Source organism: Halichoerus grypus, chromosome X (assembly GCF_964656455.1).
Source record: "Halichoerus grypus chromosome X, mHalGry1.hap1.1, whole genome shotgun sequence".
NCBI lineage: Eukaryota > Metazoa > Chordata > Mammalia > Carnivora > Phocidae > Halichoerus > Halichoerus grypus.
In genome coordinates, this window is record NC_135727.1 from 17,348,819 (window position 1) to 17,365,166 (window position 16,348).

The following is a 16,348-nucleotide window of genomic DNA, read 5'->3' on the forward strand; positions in this document are numbered from 1 at the left end:
GGTGGGGGCAAACCTGGTCATCATGGAACTGGGAGCCTTTGACCTGGCCTTAAATCAGAGCATTTCATTAGGTGAAGTTGGGCTGGAAGGGCATCTGAGGCAAAGGAAACCGCAAGAACACACATGCAAAGCAACATTGTGGTCAAGAATCATCTTTTGCCTGGGTAAACGTCTCAGTATAATTAGGCATACCTCTCAAATTCCAGGCGTACCCTACATGTGTTCCCTTGGAGATGCCATTCCATAGTCGGCGTGCTCCGTACCCATTTCGACTGCATGTTTGGTCTTCTCCCCTTGACCGCATGCTGCTGGAGCATGGGGGGCCCTCTCCTATTTGTTTGTTTCTTCGTTTGGCCTTTTTCTTATGTAGCATTTGATAGGGGCTCAATCCAGTTGACTGACTGGTACTGAAGATCATAAGCATAGGAGTCATTTCAAAGATGGGAAGATAAAACTGCTGTAACCGCCCCCCCAAAAAGTACATTTTGAATTGGGCGAATTTATTGACCTTTTGAAGTGCCATCTCTAAAAGAGCATTTCCCTCCTTTATAGTGGTAACGTTCACTCCATTTTTAAGGTGACATGACGTCTAAAACAAAATCTGCCACATAGTGTTAATCATATCTGTAATAATAAGAAATGTTTTATTGGGGTCAAAAGAAATGAGCATTTTCATCTTTCTTTCGATCTCTGGGAAAGCCAGAAATGTCTGAAACCATTTGTTATGGTAATCGCTTGTCAAATATTTAGAAATTAGAGCCATGGGGCGCCTGGCTGGCTCAGTCAGAAGAGCATCTGACTCTTGATCTTGGGTAAGGAGTTCAAGCCCCGCGTTGGGTGTAAGGATGACTTAAAAATAAATTAGAGCCATAATCTGTACACTTAATCAAGGGTTAAAATGGCAAATATTATATTTAACACAATTTTTTACAAAAATTTTTTAAATCACCAAAAAAAAAAAAATTAGAGCCATAATGAGATTTTTCATCCATAAAAGGAGACTCAAAGTAACATTTAAAATTTTTATTCCTATAACCTGAAAACAGCAAACCAGATTTTTTTTAAGTGTGTAAATTATATGTAAATGTTAAGGGCAAAAGTCTTTTATCCTTAATTTTAAAACAATAGCGCATTTTGGAGATGCGTGTAAGTACCCCCATCCCTCCACATCTCCACCAGTAATGGTAGCCCAGTCAAGCATTAAACTAAGCACATTGCTGTTCACACACACACACATACACACACACACACACAGGCACACACGCCATGTTTATAAGAAATGCATTATTAAGGGACAAGTGTTTATTATAAAGGGAAAGCTTTCACAGAAACCTACTTTAATTCTAATTAGTATCAATCCCCATGATTGATCTCTATGATATCCCATTTAAATTGTATCGAGAGGGGCGCCTGGCTGGCTCAGTTGGAAGAGCATGGGACTCTTGATTTCGGGGCTGTGAGTTCAAACCCCACGTTGGGGTGTAGAGAGGACTTAAAAAATAAATAAATAAAACTTAAAAAAAAAAAATTGTAATGATAGTTGTTTCTTTCCAAAAAAGAGAGAAAGAGAGGAGAAGGGGAAAGAGAGGGGTTGGGTTGGAGAGAGGGAGAGAGACTTTCAGCTTTGTGGTTTTCTCCAACTTTTTCAGCAGAAAAGAAATTATTGGGTCAGATTTTGGCTTATAAACTTAATGTTGGTCATACAATTACAAGACCTTCTGTATTAGTTCTCTATTGCTGAACCACAGATCACCCCAAACCACGGCCATCTGTGATCTCACAGCATCTGTGGGTCAGGAATCTGGCAGGATGGAGCTGGGGCTTCTGGCTCCCGGCCCCTCAGGACGCTCGCTCTCGGTCAAGTCCTCAGGGCACCTGCGCTCATGTCAGGGCTCAACTGTGGTTGGAGAACCCACTTCCAAGCTCAGCTCCCCTCTGTTGGCCTCTCCGTAGGCTGCCTGTCTGGACGTCCTCGCCATACAGAAGATGGAGGTGATGATGATGCTCATGATGATGGTGATGGTCACGATGATAGGGAGGACAGGGAGGGAAGGGAAGGGGGAGGACAGAAATGAAAGGGAGGGGAAGAGAAAGGAAGGGGAAGGGAGGGGAAGGAGAAAGAAGGGAAGGGAAGGGGAGGACAGGGAAGAGAGAGAGCCCAAACTAGATGCCACAGGCTTGTCGTAATCCAGGCTCAGAGGGAACACCTCATCACTTCTGCCATCTTCGATTTGTTAGAAGCACGTCTCCAGGTCCAGCCTGGAGGGGATGACACACAGGTGGGAATACCAGGAGGTGGGGGTCACTGGGGGCCCTCACACTGGCAAACCACAAGTACAACATTCTTCAACTTATTTATGTAAATGCAATGAATGGCAGGACACAGACTGGGTGGAAAAACACACGGTATGTCGCTGCCGGACCCTCGCCTCGGTGAGTTCTATTCTCCTTCTCCAGGGAAAACAAGCCCTGCGAGCTGCAAGTTACAGGACTGACTGACTGACTGGGGGAAAGCAGTCCAGAGGCAGCTTCCGTCTGTTGTTCTAAGAGGACATTGACGAAGACAGTTAAAGCCAAAGGGAAAAAAGCATAAAAGGTAAATCAAGTAATAGAAACGGCGATCCTGGGTAGAAACTGTAATGTTGTTTCCAGTGTTACTCATGTTAGTAATAACAACCCTGTAACAGTGGTATATAATTCAGAGGAGGCCAACAATCTTCTAATGTCATTCGGAATGGGGGTGGGGAGGTGGGGGAATAGGAGTCTGTGTGTGTGTGTGTGTGTGTGTGTGTGTGTGTGTGTGATTATTATCCAGCTTCAAATTATTGTCCAGCTTCAAAATCAAGAGGCAGGGGGCTTTGCTCATTGATTTGCATATTAATAGTAACAGGATTCTTCCCATCACTTACTATTTCCATGTTTTTGCTTGCCTCTTATCCAATTCACAGCCACCAGGCTTGGCCGTCCGTGATGTTCCTGTTACTTACCTGAAGGGTGATGGGTGAAATCCAAGTACCTGGCAGGCTATTTAACCAGCACTAGCTGAGGGGCTCGCTGAACAAGAGCAGGTGGGAGGATTGGGGGCGGGTATTCCTAGACAGGTTCCCAGAAGTGAAGGGACAGACTGGCCCTTTTCCCTGAGTGGCTTTGTCAGCATTCATTTGTAGATGTTCTCCGACCAGAGAGGGGGACTTGGTCTGAGAAAAGCAAACGCCCAGGACCAGGAGGTCCTCAAACCAAAGGAATCAAAGGAACTTCCCTCAAACCAAAGGAACATACAAAACTCCCACCAGCCGTCTAGAAACTAGTACCATTCGAAGGCACTTATATTCTACAGTTATGAGGAGGAATATTTAAATTGCCCAAACTATTTTCAATGTTATTTTAACTTTGTCACACACACCCTATTATATAAACACCATGCTAATGTAAATTATTCACCTCTTAAAGTTACTTCAAAATTTTTGACTTTTAGCCAAATACCTATTTCCTTCTATCAAGAATTCTTTTAAGTTGTAAGTCTACAACTTAAACACACACACATCTTTAAAAGAAAAGTTTATTTTCCAACTAATGTCTGTAGAATATTTGGTCTGTTTTCTAAGCGGCGTTTACATGACAAAATACTAAAAGAAAGCCAGAGGGGGAGAGAAGGATCAAGTCCTATAGAGGAGTGAGACTGGTTTCTTGGTGGGGAGAGGAAGCCCAGCCCTCCCGGCTCCAAAGGGTGGGTCAATTTAGGGACAAACTGACCCAAAGTCAGCCTCAGTGACCTTCCCACACCAACTCCCTGGAATAATTTACAGTCTGCAATCAAAATAAAATAATCTTTGCAAAAATCTGCCTTTTTTTAATGACCCAAACTACAAATTCATTCTTGTTTTCATTTCATATTTCATCTGCTGAAACTCTGCCCCACTGGGGTGGAGAAATCACACCCTTCTGATGATATTCGGATGCACCTAACCTCTACGTGTGTTGTGATACTTGGGTGACAGCAACTCTGGGAACATTTAAGTTGCCCACATTACTTTCCACGTTGTTTTAACTTCCTGAAAATATTTAATGACAATTTTTTTTAAGGAGCCCGTGAAAATTAACTTGCTCCAGTTTGAAGCCCTGCCACCACCCCAAACTGGCTAGCCTCGGGCCCGAAGGTGTGTGTGATCGTCCCTCTGGTCCCTCAGATCAGCACATGGTAAGTTTCTGGATTCTTTCGATGAATTTGTTTTGCCTGATACTGACTGGTATTTTAAAACATATGTGTATGAGTAATTTAAGAAGAAATTGATTAACTTTAAAGGGCAGTCAAGTCCTAGTTGGGGGTGCTTTGGTGTGTGCACGTGCAGCGCGGGAGAGAGGGAGGAAGTCGGGGGGGGGGAGAGGAGGGGGAAAAAAGAGACAGGTTGAGAATAGCGGCTGAAAAAAAAAGCCGAGCTCAGGGGCGCCTGGTTGGCACAGCAGGTTTAACATCTGACTCTTGGTTTCGGCTCAGGGTTGTGATCTTAGGTCGTGAGATTGAGCTCGGCGTCGGGCTCCCTGCTCAGCTTGGAGTCAGCTTAAGTTTCTCTCTCCCTTGGGGCGCCTGGGTGGCGCAGTCACTTGAGGGTTTGACTCTTGGTTTCGGCGCAGGTCATGATCTCAGGTCGTGATCTCAGGTCAAGATCTCAGGGACGTGGGATCGAGCCCCGCATGGGGCCCTGCACTCAGCGTGGTGTCTGCTCGTCCCTCTCCCTCTGCTTCTCCCCCTCCCCACCGTGCGTGTGCTCTCTCTCTAAAATAAATCTTAAAAAAAAATTCTCTCTCCCTCTCCCTCTGCTCCTCAGCGCTCCCTGGCCCTCTCTATCTCAAATAAATAAATAAAAGGTTTTTTTTTTTTTTAAAACTTAGTCTATCTCCTGACACAGAGTAGGCATAGAAATACAACAAGATGGTGTTTTTCCATCCTTTCTCTCCCTCACTAAGAACACTCACTCCTGTGTAGCGTGGAAAATAGCACATTCCGATTATGCAGGTCATCGTAGGTTTGCCCTAGTTCAGAGTCTGTAGAGTTACCATGTAAGCCAAGTCAATCTGTTGCAAACACTGTTTTCATTACATCATGTCCCTACTCAAGGCCCTTTAAAGCCTTCACATCATCTTGCAACTAAAGCCAAAACTCCTCTGCCTACTTGCTGGCCCCCCGTAATCTCTTTGTTCTAGATTGGATGGACACTATTTGTCCAGCCCAATCTCCAACTAATTCCCAAGTAGATATCCTCTGTCCAGCTCTTCTCTGACTCCTGGCCTCCGAGCACACGGCGTCCCCCATTCAGCCAAACTCCACCTTCCTTCAAGGACCAGCTTGAAACTTAGTTTGCAAAGCATAAAACAATGATGATAGTATTTCAGGAGAGGGTTTGCAGTACTGAGTAGCTAATTTTATTATTACGAACAGAGATGTGTTTCAGATGTCAGTCCCAGGGGCCCCAAAGACCACCTAAGCCAGAGACTGAGGTTGTTGACCATAAGCTTTACCACCCACAGGACACCTTCTCGCTCCCCCCATGTCTTCCTTTCCCTTCTCGGGTATGCATTTGTCTGACAAATATGTATCGGACACCAACTGATGGTGCAAAGTAATTGTGCCAAGTGCTGAAAATCTACCCACAGACAGACACGTCCCAGCCTCTAGGAGCTTGCTGTCTGCTGAGAAGAGACTCAGAATAACTAACTTTATTAATGTGCTGGGACAGCCCAGGGCAGAGGCAGTTAACTCCACTCCGAGGTCATGTGTGAAGGCTTCAAGGAGGAGGTGGCCTTTGAGCTGGGCCTTGAGGGATGAGGAAACGGGAGGAACAAACATCCCAGGCAGAGAAGCGCGAAGGTGTGGCCAGAGGGTGGGGCCGCAACCGGAGGGGCAGATTGAAGCCAGGCTGAAGAGGGCCTTGAAGGCCATGTTCAAGGGTTATGCTTTTAGTTGCGTGATTTTTGTGCCAAGGATTAATGTGATCAGAATTGTGCTTTCAGAGCAGAACTTAGGGGCCACCAGGAGGGGGCAAAACTCAGCAGGGAGATGAGTGGGCAGCCTGAGAAGGTGACCTTGGCGACCCAGTGGCACAGATGGATGGTTTGAACTAAAAGACAGGAATGGAGGAGAAGGATTTGGTTTTCTTTTCTTTCTTTTTTTTTTTTAATCTTCTTTCTGCCTCTCTTTTGCCCTCACTCTCACTCTCCATCCACTCGGGTCTGCCTCTGGCCTAGACATTCCCCAGGGACTCTGAGCTAAGGAAGCTGCTGAGCCCTGGGTTTAGGGCAAATGGGAAAACTGAAAACTGGGTCCACGTCCCCTGCTCCCTTCCCTGCTGCTGGATGGAGCTCGCTCTGCTCAGTAACTACTACAAAATCCCACCTGATTTTAGACCCAAGACTTATCTGAGGAGACAGGAAGTGAAAGAAATGACATTTCCACCAGTCCTAGAAATTCTATTAAGTCTTTTTTTTTTTTTTAATGCAAACGGTTATGGGTTAGGTTCCAGGACGAGAAGGGGAGTGTTAACAGCTTTAATGTAAATGCTGCTATACATAATGACTTTTCCTCCTTCCCTATTTCAACAAAGTATTTCACGGTTTGGAAAACACATCTCAGTTTGAAACAAAGATAGTACCCCTTAGCACCCTTCAATTTCCTGTTCTCTCCTCCTCCCTCCTCCCTCCTCCCTCTACCCAGCAAGATATTATTTGGCCCCAGGAGCATTTTCCCTTTCTGTAGCTGAGATCCTCAAAGTGAAGTCATTCGCACTTGGCACAGCTCTGTGCTTTTTTATGGGACCTCCTTGGTGCTGGTCACTTTGGGGCTTTAAAAAAAAATTTTTTTTTTTTTTTATAAATGGAGGAACCAACAGCCCCAATGCACTTCACCCTCCCTGAACACCATTATGTTTGACATGTTGGCACTGATCTGCACGGGGTTCTTCTTCCTTCTCTCTTCTTCATAATTAGGGAAGGCTCAAAGAAAGTGCTAGAAGTGTAAGGTTAAAGACTGATGATCATAACGTTTATAGTGAAAGCAAGTGACAAGATGTAGCCTAGGACTCCACTTGAACTCCTGTTCTTGTACCCGGGAGATGGGTTTTCTGTCTCCTTGCCCCTCTCATTGCACTTTGCTCTGTCAGTTCATACTCTGCAGGGAGGAGAAGGAGTCGTGCTCATTTCTAGGACAGGGACACGGTAGGGCCAGCACGGAGTAGAGAAGGAGGCCGCCCTATGCCCCTTCACTGTGGCCTTCCTTTGCGCAAAGGTCCGATCCTTTCTGTCATCTGAGACAGTCTTTGATTTAATGGGCAAAACTCCAGGAATAATTAAGACAATAATAGTACACACCCAACAAGAAAAACATGCCGTGTTTAAAGAAGAAACCCCCGCAGCACTGAAGGCGGTGATTCTGCGTCTTGGAGGATGGAAAAGAGACCTTGAAATCAAAGCAACAACCATCAAGGATTTGCTAAGCTCCTCTTTGGCAGAAAGGAAAAATGTACTAATTCATTCTACTTTTTCCTGGTGAGATCATGGGGGTGGGAGAAGCTAAGATTTGAAAATTTTCCCCCAAGTTCTAAGTTTTGCAAAGAACTATTTTTTATCATAACTAATTTCATAAAGTGCCATAAAAATTACCAAAGGGCACTACCTTTTTTGTTTAATCGGACAGTTGGGCGAGCATTTTTCTATTATTGCTGCTCACTACTAGCCTTTGCTTGAACCCTGAAAAAAAAAAAGCCTTCACAAATAACACAGTAGAAGCTTCATAACACGATTCCAGTTGTTTTCTTTCTGTTAAAACTGTAACTCTATCCTGATTTTATCTCTCTGAAGACTTCTGGATATTTACAACATAAGGAAAGTCTTGTTTCCCTAACTCAAGGCCTCCATGAAAAACATAATCATAAAAGACGTTTCTATTTAAAATAAAAACGCTAAGATCTAGAAATGTTCTTTCCAACTTAAAAAAGACTCTTCCACTCAACTCCCTTCTCTAGTACCTATTTCCAAACACTCATTGGCAATTGCTTTTCAGAAAACACTTTCCAGAAATTATTTCAAATGCCTTGTTGTGCATAACTTTCTTGCTGAATATCTCCAGTCTAGAGCTAATTTATTTTTCTCAGCTGCACTTTCAGACCGTTCAAAGCTATTGCTAAATTCTCCTCCCTCCGCTGACTGTAATTATTTCTTAGCAAGGTAACTTCTGAATGCTGCATGCAAGAATCGAGGAAGAAAAAAAAAAATATATGTGCTATTTTCCTAAAAACACTCGCTTGGAAATAGTATTTTCGAGATGACAAAAATCAGGGGCCGGTGTCCCTTTCGTTTTGGGGTCCGGGTTGCCCAGTGAGAAGTTGCCTCACTGGCGGCGGAGGGCCTCCCCGACGCCCCGATGGGGAGCCGGCGCAGGGTTCTAATCCCAGGACGAGTTTCTAAGCGCTCCGCAGGGCGGTTTCTGTCCTGCGAGTTTTGTCAAGTTGCGAAGGGCCTACTAAAATGAGAAGCCATTTGCAGAATTAGGGTTTGCTTCAGAGGTCCTAAGGAAACCAGAGAAAATCCTTGAGACATCATATTTGAAAAGTATTTGAAGATTGTTCACTTAAGTAAATACTTAAGCCTGCCCTCCCTTTCTGCGGCCTGGAGCCATGTTACTCACCCTCAAAGAATTCATCAATATTCAACTGGCTCTCTAATTTGCTGATGTAGCAAAGAGAGTTTAATAAAGAAAGCTGTTGCAATTTTTCTTTAGAGGACGTGCCTCAGACTCGACTTTTGTCTTAACGGTGCTGGAATCTTCTGCCCTTCGACTAATCTAGGTGGGGAAAGAAAGGCTTACATGCAGTTGGATCAACCCAGGCAAATTTACCCACGAAGCCGAGCCTTAAAAGCCCAGAAAAGTCTTCCACCCCAAGGACACTGGAGCTTTATAAATGATCTATCTGAGGATTTAGAAGCTTGTTCAGTCACGTCTGACAGCCCGGCAAACTTTCAGCCTGTCCACGAAAAGTTCTGAAGACTTTAATGGGGAAACTGTAGTTCAGTGAGGAGTATTCTAGCGCCCACCGAAGTCGTGCAAGTCCCTGCAGTTTTTAAAACCTTTCCGGAAAATCCCATCTTCGTCGTGGACTCTTTCTGGTTAATTTTTAAAAAACGCTCCGCAGACCCTGTTAGACTCTACTCTCCCTCCCCCCCCACCTCTAAATTTAAAAAAAGAAGAAGAAGAAGAAGAAGCCGCAGACGCCAGCGAAAGGCCGCGCAGCGCTTGCAACGCCTTGGGGCTGCGAAATCGCCCTGGCAAAGGAATTACGATTTTTACACCAGATCTCCAGAAACCTCACAGTAAAACGCCTGCGAGAGAGTTAAGTAGCTCGAGAAGCTCGAGCGCCGGGCACGGCGGAAGCCCGTGCTTCTATTTTTGCGCGCCGATTTCGTCCGTGCGCGTGTGTGCGTGCGTGCGCGTGTGTGCCACTACTGCATTTTCTTTCCGCACCTGATCCCCCCCCCGCGGCCGCGCGCTCTCCTCCCCCACCCGGCGCGCGGGCGGGACGCAGGGCGCAGGGCGCGGGCCGCGACAGCCTCGGCCTCCCCGGGGGAGTGCGGGGCACTCGGGCGCGGGCGGCGGCGTCGGCGCGCGGCTCTGCTCCCCGCCGCCCACCGCTCTCCCCCGCTCGCCCGCGGCGCAGGCGGCCAGGCGCGGCGGAGCCCACCCAGCCGGGGTCGCTGAGAGCCGCCAGGGCGGCCCGGGCCCCAGCGATCGCGCCGGGCAGCTCCTCCGCCGCGCGGTGCGCCCGGCTGCCCACTTGCCCCGAGGGCCCCGGGGCCGCTCCCGGCCTGCGCGCGGTGCCCGGGGCTGCGGCCGCCGCGGGCCGCGCTACCCACTGCCCTTCCCGTCCTGGGCCCAGCTCGCTCCGAGTCCTGCTTGCCGGCGGTTTGTCCCACCCGGGACGGGGAGAGAGAAAGCAGCCGGGCTCATTTTCTAAGACCGCGTTTAGGCGCTACTTCATAAGGGGTGTCTCACAAAATTGTTATCATGACATTTTGCAAACATGCAGGAAAGTTGAAAGAAGACGAACGTCTGGTTACCCACCCCACCCCACCCCCGCCCCAGCTTGGCTAGAACAACTGTTACCCCATTGCAACACTTGCTTCCTCTGTGTGTGCGCGCGTGTGCTCGCTGCATCATTTGAAAATTGCAGACATTATGACGTTTCACCTCTGCACTTCGGCGTGCATCTTCTAAGTGTAAGGACATCCTCCCACTTCTCTTCAACTCCATTCTCACACCTAAGGAAATGGACTCTCCGTCCCTAACCGCCTCTGGCACCCCCCGTACGGGCTCTTCGCCGCCGGTTTCCCCACTTCGGTCTTCAAATCAGTTTCCCTTCTTGGAATGGGGCCTGGGTGGACAACTGCTCCCTCCCTCCGCGCTCTGTCCCCCCAGGGCGGACGGCCAGCCGGTTCGGGGCTCGCCTCGTGCCAGGGGCCTCCCTGGCGAGGGCAGGGCAATCCCGGCGAGTCGGGACGCACGCGCACGGGGAGAGCGCTCGCTTCCGCGGTCCCAGACCCCCGTCCCCTCCCCAAGCCTTCTCAGGCACCCCCAGCGAGCACAGCGCCAGGGGCTTCGCTCCGCCACCTTGCTCCCTCCCGGCAGCTCAGAGGGCACCCCGAGGGGACCGATGGGCGTGGGGCGGCCACCGTCCTGTGGGTCTGCTGCGCTACCTTGTGCCCCCGGCTTTGCCATTGTCCATACTCTCTTTTCTCCCTGAAGCCCGCTACTCGGCTCTGCATCGGGCCACTCCGCCCGCCCCGTGCCCTCCACGGCACGGCCCTCGGCGGCTGCGGGCCCAGGCGGTGGCGTCGAGCGGCCGCACCACCCCCCGCTTCCCCGCCGCTCCCTCTCCCCCCTCCCCCCTTCCGCCCCCGGGCCCGGGAGCAGCGCGCGGAACGGGGCGGGGGGGGAGGGAAGGCGGGGGAGCGTGAGCACCGCGTGGCCACGCCCCCGGAGCCGGCTTTTTCTAGGGCCGCTGCCGGAGGCTCTCCGCTGGCTCCCCGCTCGCCTCCCCGGCGCGCACAGCTCCGGCCTTCGCTCCGCTCCGCCTCTGCCACGCCGCTCTCCGAGCTTCGCCGCAGCCGGCGCGAGAGCGCGCCCTCCGCGCCGCCACCCCGGCTCCCGGCGCCCGGTCCCCGTGGCTCGGTGCCCGGCCCCCCGCGCCCCGCGACCTCGCCGTCTCCCGAGTCCCGGCCCTGCTCCCCGCCCGGCCCTGCTCTGTGGCTGTCTGCGTCCTCCCCCCACCCCCCACCCCTTCCTCCCTCTCTCTTTTGCTTGCTTGCTCGTTCGCTAGCTCTCAGACCAGGCGAAGCAGCTTCGCAGGAAAATCCCAGAAACCTTTGCAAAAAGCTGACAATGAAATTTAAGAAGTTCTTCGATTTCGGCGCCATTTTCGAGTGGAGCGAGAGGTGACATGCGATTTTTTTAAAAGGGACTTGTTGGCTGGCCTCTTCCCCGCCAGTAACGTTGGCTACGGCCGACTGAAAAAAATCTGGTGACAATGCTGAAAAAGTTCTGTGTTGCTTTGGGGTTGTAAAGAGCGTTGGGGGCCCGGGTGCGGGCGAAACAGACTTTGAAAGTGTTCAGCGCACGAGTCCGGCCGGGAAAATTCTTAGGAAACGGGCTGGGGTGGGGGTGGGGGTGGGGGGGGAAGCTAACATGGAGGGGCGGGGAGAGCAGAGTGAGTAGAGGGGCAGTGACCGACTGTCAGCCTCGCCCGGGTCCGCAGCCACCGGTTTTGACCCACTGTAAATGGACTTTTTGTGGCTCTTATTTGCAAGCAGGAAAATAAGTGTTGGAAAGAAATATGATTAATTTTGCATTGTCTTTACCCAATTAAAACTTTCAAGGATGTTTAGTTTTCCCTGGAGGAAACTTGACATTGGGAAAGTTTGGCACGAATGCGCCGAGGGAAGGGACATCGTGTGTTTGGGGCGTGGGGAAGAAGGCATCTGCAAAATTAAGAAAAAACGTTGTAAAATGTGAACAGAGGAAGAGGCGTTTTCTTTGGCTCTTAAATGGTTTGGCCAAACACAGTTCAGTTCGGCGGGGGTGGGGGGGGGTGGAGCTATGGGCCACTCGCAAGTATCAATTCTTTGTCTATTGTATCAGCGACTGACCGTCTCCTGAAGTGACAAGACGCCTCTTTGTAATCTCTTTTCGTAAGTAAATTTCAGTCTAAGGGGGAACCCGTAAACTCGGGGAGCGACGTGGCTTTTTGGGAATGTAAGTCGTTGTTGTACTGTCACTGGGAGAGAAGAAAGGGGTTAAGTGAAAGGTACAAAATGAATTCAATTCCAGTGAGTTGGCAGAGCGATCTGGAGGGGACCTTCGCCTTTGACACCACTGCTATTTCGAATAACTTTTGTTTTGCTCAGTAGTCAACTAAGGAAATGTTAAATTAGGGATGACTTTAACATCTGATGTGATGGTTCACATATTTGTGTGGAACATAAATACTTAATTGGGAGAGGGTTGTGGAGTTTTAAAGCATAACTGTACGTTTGCTAAACATGTTTTTTTTTTTTTTCTTTTTAAGGGCAACCAAGGACGTTTTTCGCCATTAATCCCAAAAGTCACTGTAAAAGTTGTTTGTAAATAGGATAGCCAAAACAAGATGGAATTTAGAGACACTTAATTGTATGTCCCAATTGAGGGAGTGGAGTTATTATATTGATTACTGTGTTCACCGTGACATAAGTAGTGTATTTGGTAACACTGGATCTCCGTCTGGTGTGATGAGTTTTGTTCTTAGTCCGATTAAATACTCTGCGCGTTTCACTAACTAATAAGTAGGACACAACATCCATTGTACTGGTTCTGAAAAACCGACGTGATTTTTAAATGGACCAGAACACTTAGCAGACTTGGATACTTTTAAGTGTCCGTTACCGTATTGAAATGTATTTTAATTTTCAAAACCATTAGAGTTTGTGCTGGTTTTGTTGTTTTAACTTTTAGGTTTGTGATTGAAGTTACAGAGTAGTTTCTTCTCTGCTTAATTGACTATTTCGCTTAAAGGAGGGGGAGTGGGTGCCATGTAACTTATTGCTATGTGTGTCCATTTTAAAAAGGAAAAGGTGGTATCTAATGAGTTAATCATTAAAGAGTATGCACTGTGCCGGCCATTTCAGGACATGAAAGAGTTTCTGTGGAACTGCTTGAGACAGGAAGGAGTGAATTGACATCAAGTATTTAAACTTTTTTTGATTTATGGTTTGATAGGTGACATTGAAAGGTATAAATTATTTATAAATAAGTTTGAGTAACCAGTTTCATATGTAAACATCCAGATATTTTATTTAGGGGCAGTTATCTCTCATACTTTGGTACCTTTAAGAAGAGCTCAAAGAAGGGTGTGTGCTGCAAGAATGAGGCACTGGGGGTTAAAGAGGACATCGGATGCTCGTATGGACGAATCTATATTTCCCAGCTCTCTTACATGTTAGAATCAGCTGAAGCTGCCAGAGACATTTTGGTTATCTCCTTTAAGTCAATAAATGAAAAGTTGTGTGGTTCCCGCCCCCCCCACGGGGACATTACATGAGACTTATGATTTGTAACATGCAGCAGGAAGAAGTTTCCCCAAGACTTTAAAGCTCCCAGGAGTGATCCAGATATTGCCAAAGTGCCTCAGTTTATTTTATCTTATTATTATTATTACCTTCAGAGGTAAGACTCTTGCCCACCCTCATTCCTGTCTCCCACCCCTCTGCTTTTCACCCTACACTTTTCCAAGATTCAGCCGCTGGGGGGGAAAAATATTGAGAGTCACACCTTTCGCTCCACCTGCCAGTCTTGGAAGTCAAACGATGAAGCTCTAAAAAGTACGTCGGTCTGGAATGACGCGTCTTAGTCCTCCGTTTTGCTTTACTCTTCGCCTCTGGGTGGGACTTGAGGGGGCTTCCTTCCAGTCATCATGTCTTTCTCCACCTGCAGGTACCCCAGAGCGATCCCTCCCTTCGTTGACTCCGAGGGGATGCAGCAGCAATTCATGTTTTGAAGTGCTTTAAACGGTTCAAAACGTGAGGCGCTGCTATACCCCCTCGCGGGGGAGTTGGAAGGTTGGGTTCTGCTGGACGTGTGTTCCTGCGGGGCGCCCGCTCCCAAAGGCCAGTTCGGGAGCAGGTAGGTGGGCGGGGGCTTTGGTCTCTCCTGCTCTTGCCTCTACGCCCTTCCCCGGCCCACGAGGCACCGCCGTAGTCCGGGGAGGGCGCCACCGCCGGTCGAGGACCTGGGGTGGTCGGGGGCCGCGCGCAGCTGGTGCGCGCCGAGCAGGGACGCGGTGGGCCGCACTCAGCCGTGCCCTAGCAGCGGGAACAGTACTGCAGTGGGCGATTGGTGCTCTGGAGTATTGTTTCTGCTGCCCGGGCAAGGCTGGGACTCTCGCACCGGCCCGCCCGCCAGGTAAGTCCTAGAGCAGCGTCTGCACGTGTCCGCCCCAGGAGCAGCGAGCCGCGAGGCCCGGGACTTAGCGCGTTAGCCCTCCATCAAACGTCTGCCCGTCTTTGACTACGTAAATGGCTGTGAAAGATGCTTCTTGTTAGCACCCCTTTCCCTGCCCCGGGGAAAATTTAGACGATTGCAAAAATCCCTTCCGGACCACTTAGAATACCACCACCCAGACGACAAAAAGCAAGGACGGACTACCTTCCAGCCCCAACAACGGAAAGGGGGCCGAGTACTGGGAAAGGGGCTAGAGGGGGGCAGGAAGGGTGACCCGGTGCTCTGTGGCTCCTGGTAACTGGGCTCACACCCTGCGTGTAGAGAGGACTCTGGAGTCCAGGAAAGATGCCCGTTTCTGGGCCCTTCCCCACACCCTCTTGCCCTTCCCTCCAGCTGTGTTGCGGGGAACTTCCTGCGGGCTCGGGCATGATCTGGCGAGGCTCCGGGCCTAGCATGAAGGTGAATCCCGGCGTGCGGATGGGAAGGCCCTGACCTGCCCGATCTGAGGCCTGCAGGAGATCAAGGGCCCAAGGGAGCGGCTCGGGAATGAGGCCCTGCGTTTTCTAGCTGCCTCTTGCCTTATCGCCCCAAATCTGGTCCCAGAATTCCACTCTGGAGGCGCTGCCCCAAGGCCACCTTTGTCGCTCCAGGGGCCTTACAGCAAAGAAATTACCCCACTGACAAGGTATTGGCCTGACACTTCCCCCAAGAAAATGGCAGCACCCGAGCTGTCCACTCGACGGCCCTTCCTGCCTCCAGAGCTCGGGCACCACGGCTCACTCGCGCCGCACGTCCGCCGACCTCTAGGGCCACCGGCCCCCTCACAGGGGGTCCCAGTCGGCTAGGAGCCGGATGGCCGGCCTAGAGGGGAGGCGGCCGAGACCTGACTTTTCCTGCGAAAGTCACTGTAGGGGCACACGGGTTTTGGACCTGGCGTCTGGGCAGGTAGGGGACAAAGGGAGCCGTGGACCCTGTCCCACGCTTCGGGTCCTCTTAGAAGCAACACACACCACCAACAGCCCCTCCGGCCTGCACGGGCTGCCTCGAGCTGGCCTTGCGGGGGGGCGGGCCCGGGGCCCCGGCAGATCTGCAGGTTGGCAGGTTGGCCCCGAGCTGGGGACTCTGGCAGGCCCCAGTGCCCACGCGGCCGCGCTCCCACACTCCCTTGCGCCCGGGGCGCTTTGGGGCCCTTCCGGCCCCGCCGCGGCCCCTCGGGCTCCCCGGGGCGCTCCCCGCCGTCCCGGCCCCTCGGGCGCGCAGTCCCCGGCCCGAGCGGCGAACGGGTGCCGGCGCCCGCCTTTCCTCTGCGCTCGGGGGGGCGGGGGGGGTCGGCGAGGCACCTCGCAGCTGCCCTCCTGCCTCTCCCCGCTCTGCACGGGCGCCCCTCGAGCCAGAAGGAGGCGCGGGGGGCAGCCGGTGCCCAGCTTTCCCCCCCACACCCCCTCCCCCGGGGAGGACGGCGCCCGCGCCTTCCGGCTCCCTCCGGTGGGCGCTTGCAGGACCCAGGTGAGCCGGCGGCCGGAGGGGGCCCGCGCGGGGCGGGGGCCGGGAGCGGCGGGGTGAGCGGGGGGGGGGGGGGGGTTGCCTTCCAGAAGCCGGGCGGCCCTTTGCCCCGCCCCGTCCCCCCCCCACCCCCCCCGCCGCAGGGGCCTCGAGATCCAGGGAGCCCACGCAAGCCCTCTGACTGCGCGGTGCCCTTTTCTGACTTGCACCATTATTCACACGGTCCCAGTTGCAGTGTGCCGAGATTTGCCCCCAAGGACAAAAATGTGAATAAAGCAATATTTTAGTCAAACATTTCTGTGTTAATTAAGAAGATGGCAATTCGTTCCA

General features: G+C 50.9%; 1 long non-coding RNA gene across 1 annotated transcript; it reads left to right on the forward strand.

Annotated features, from left to right (window-relative positions):
• Window positions 1-11,839: 11,839 nt before the first annotated feature.
• Window positions 11,840-13,611, forward strand: LOC118531679 (uncharacterized). The gene is made up of 2 exons (XR_004915335.2): window positions 11,840-12,231; window positions 12,609-13,611. It is a non-coding gene; the product is annotated as an uncharacterized LOC118531679 (long non-coding RNA).
• Window positions 13,612-16,348: the final 2,737 nt, after the last annotated feature.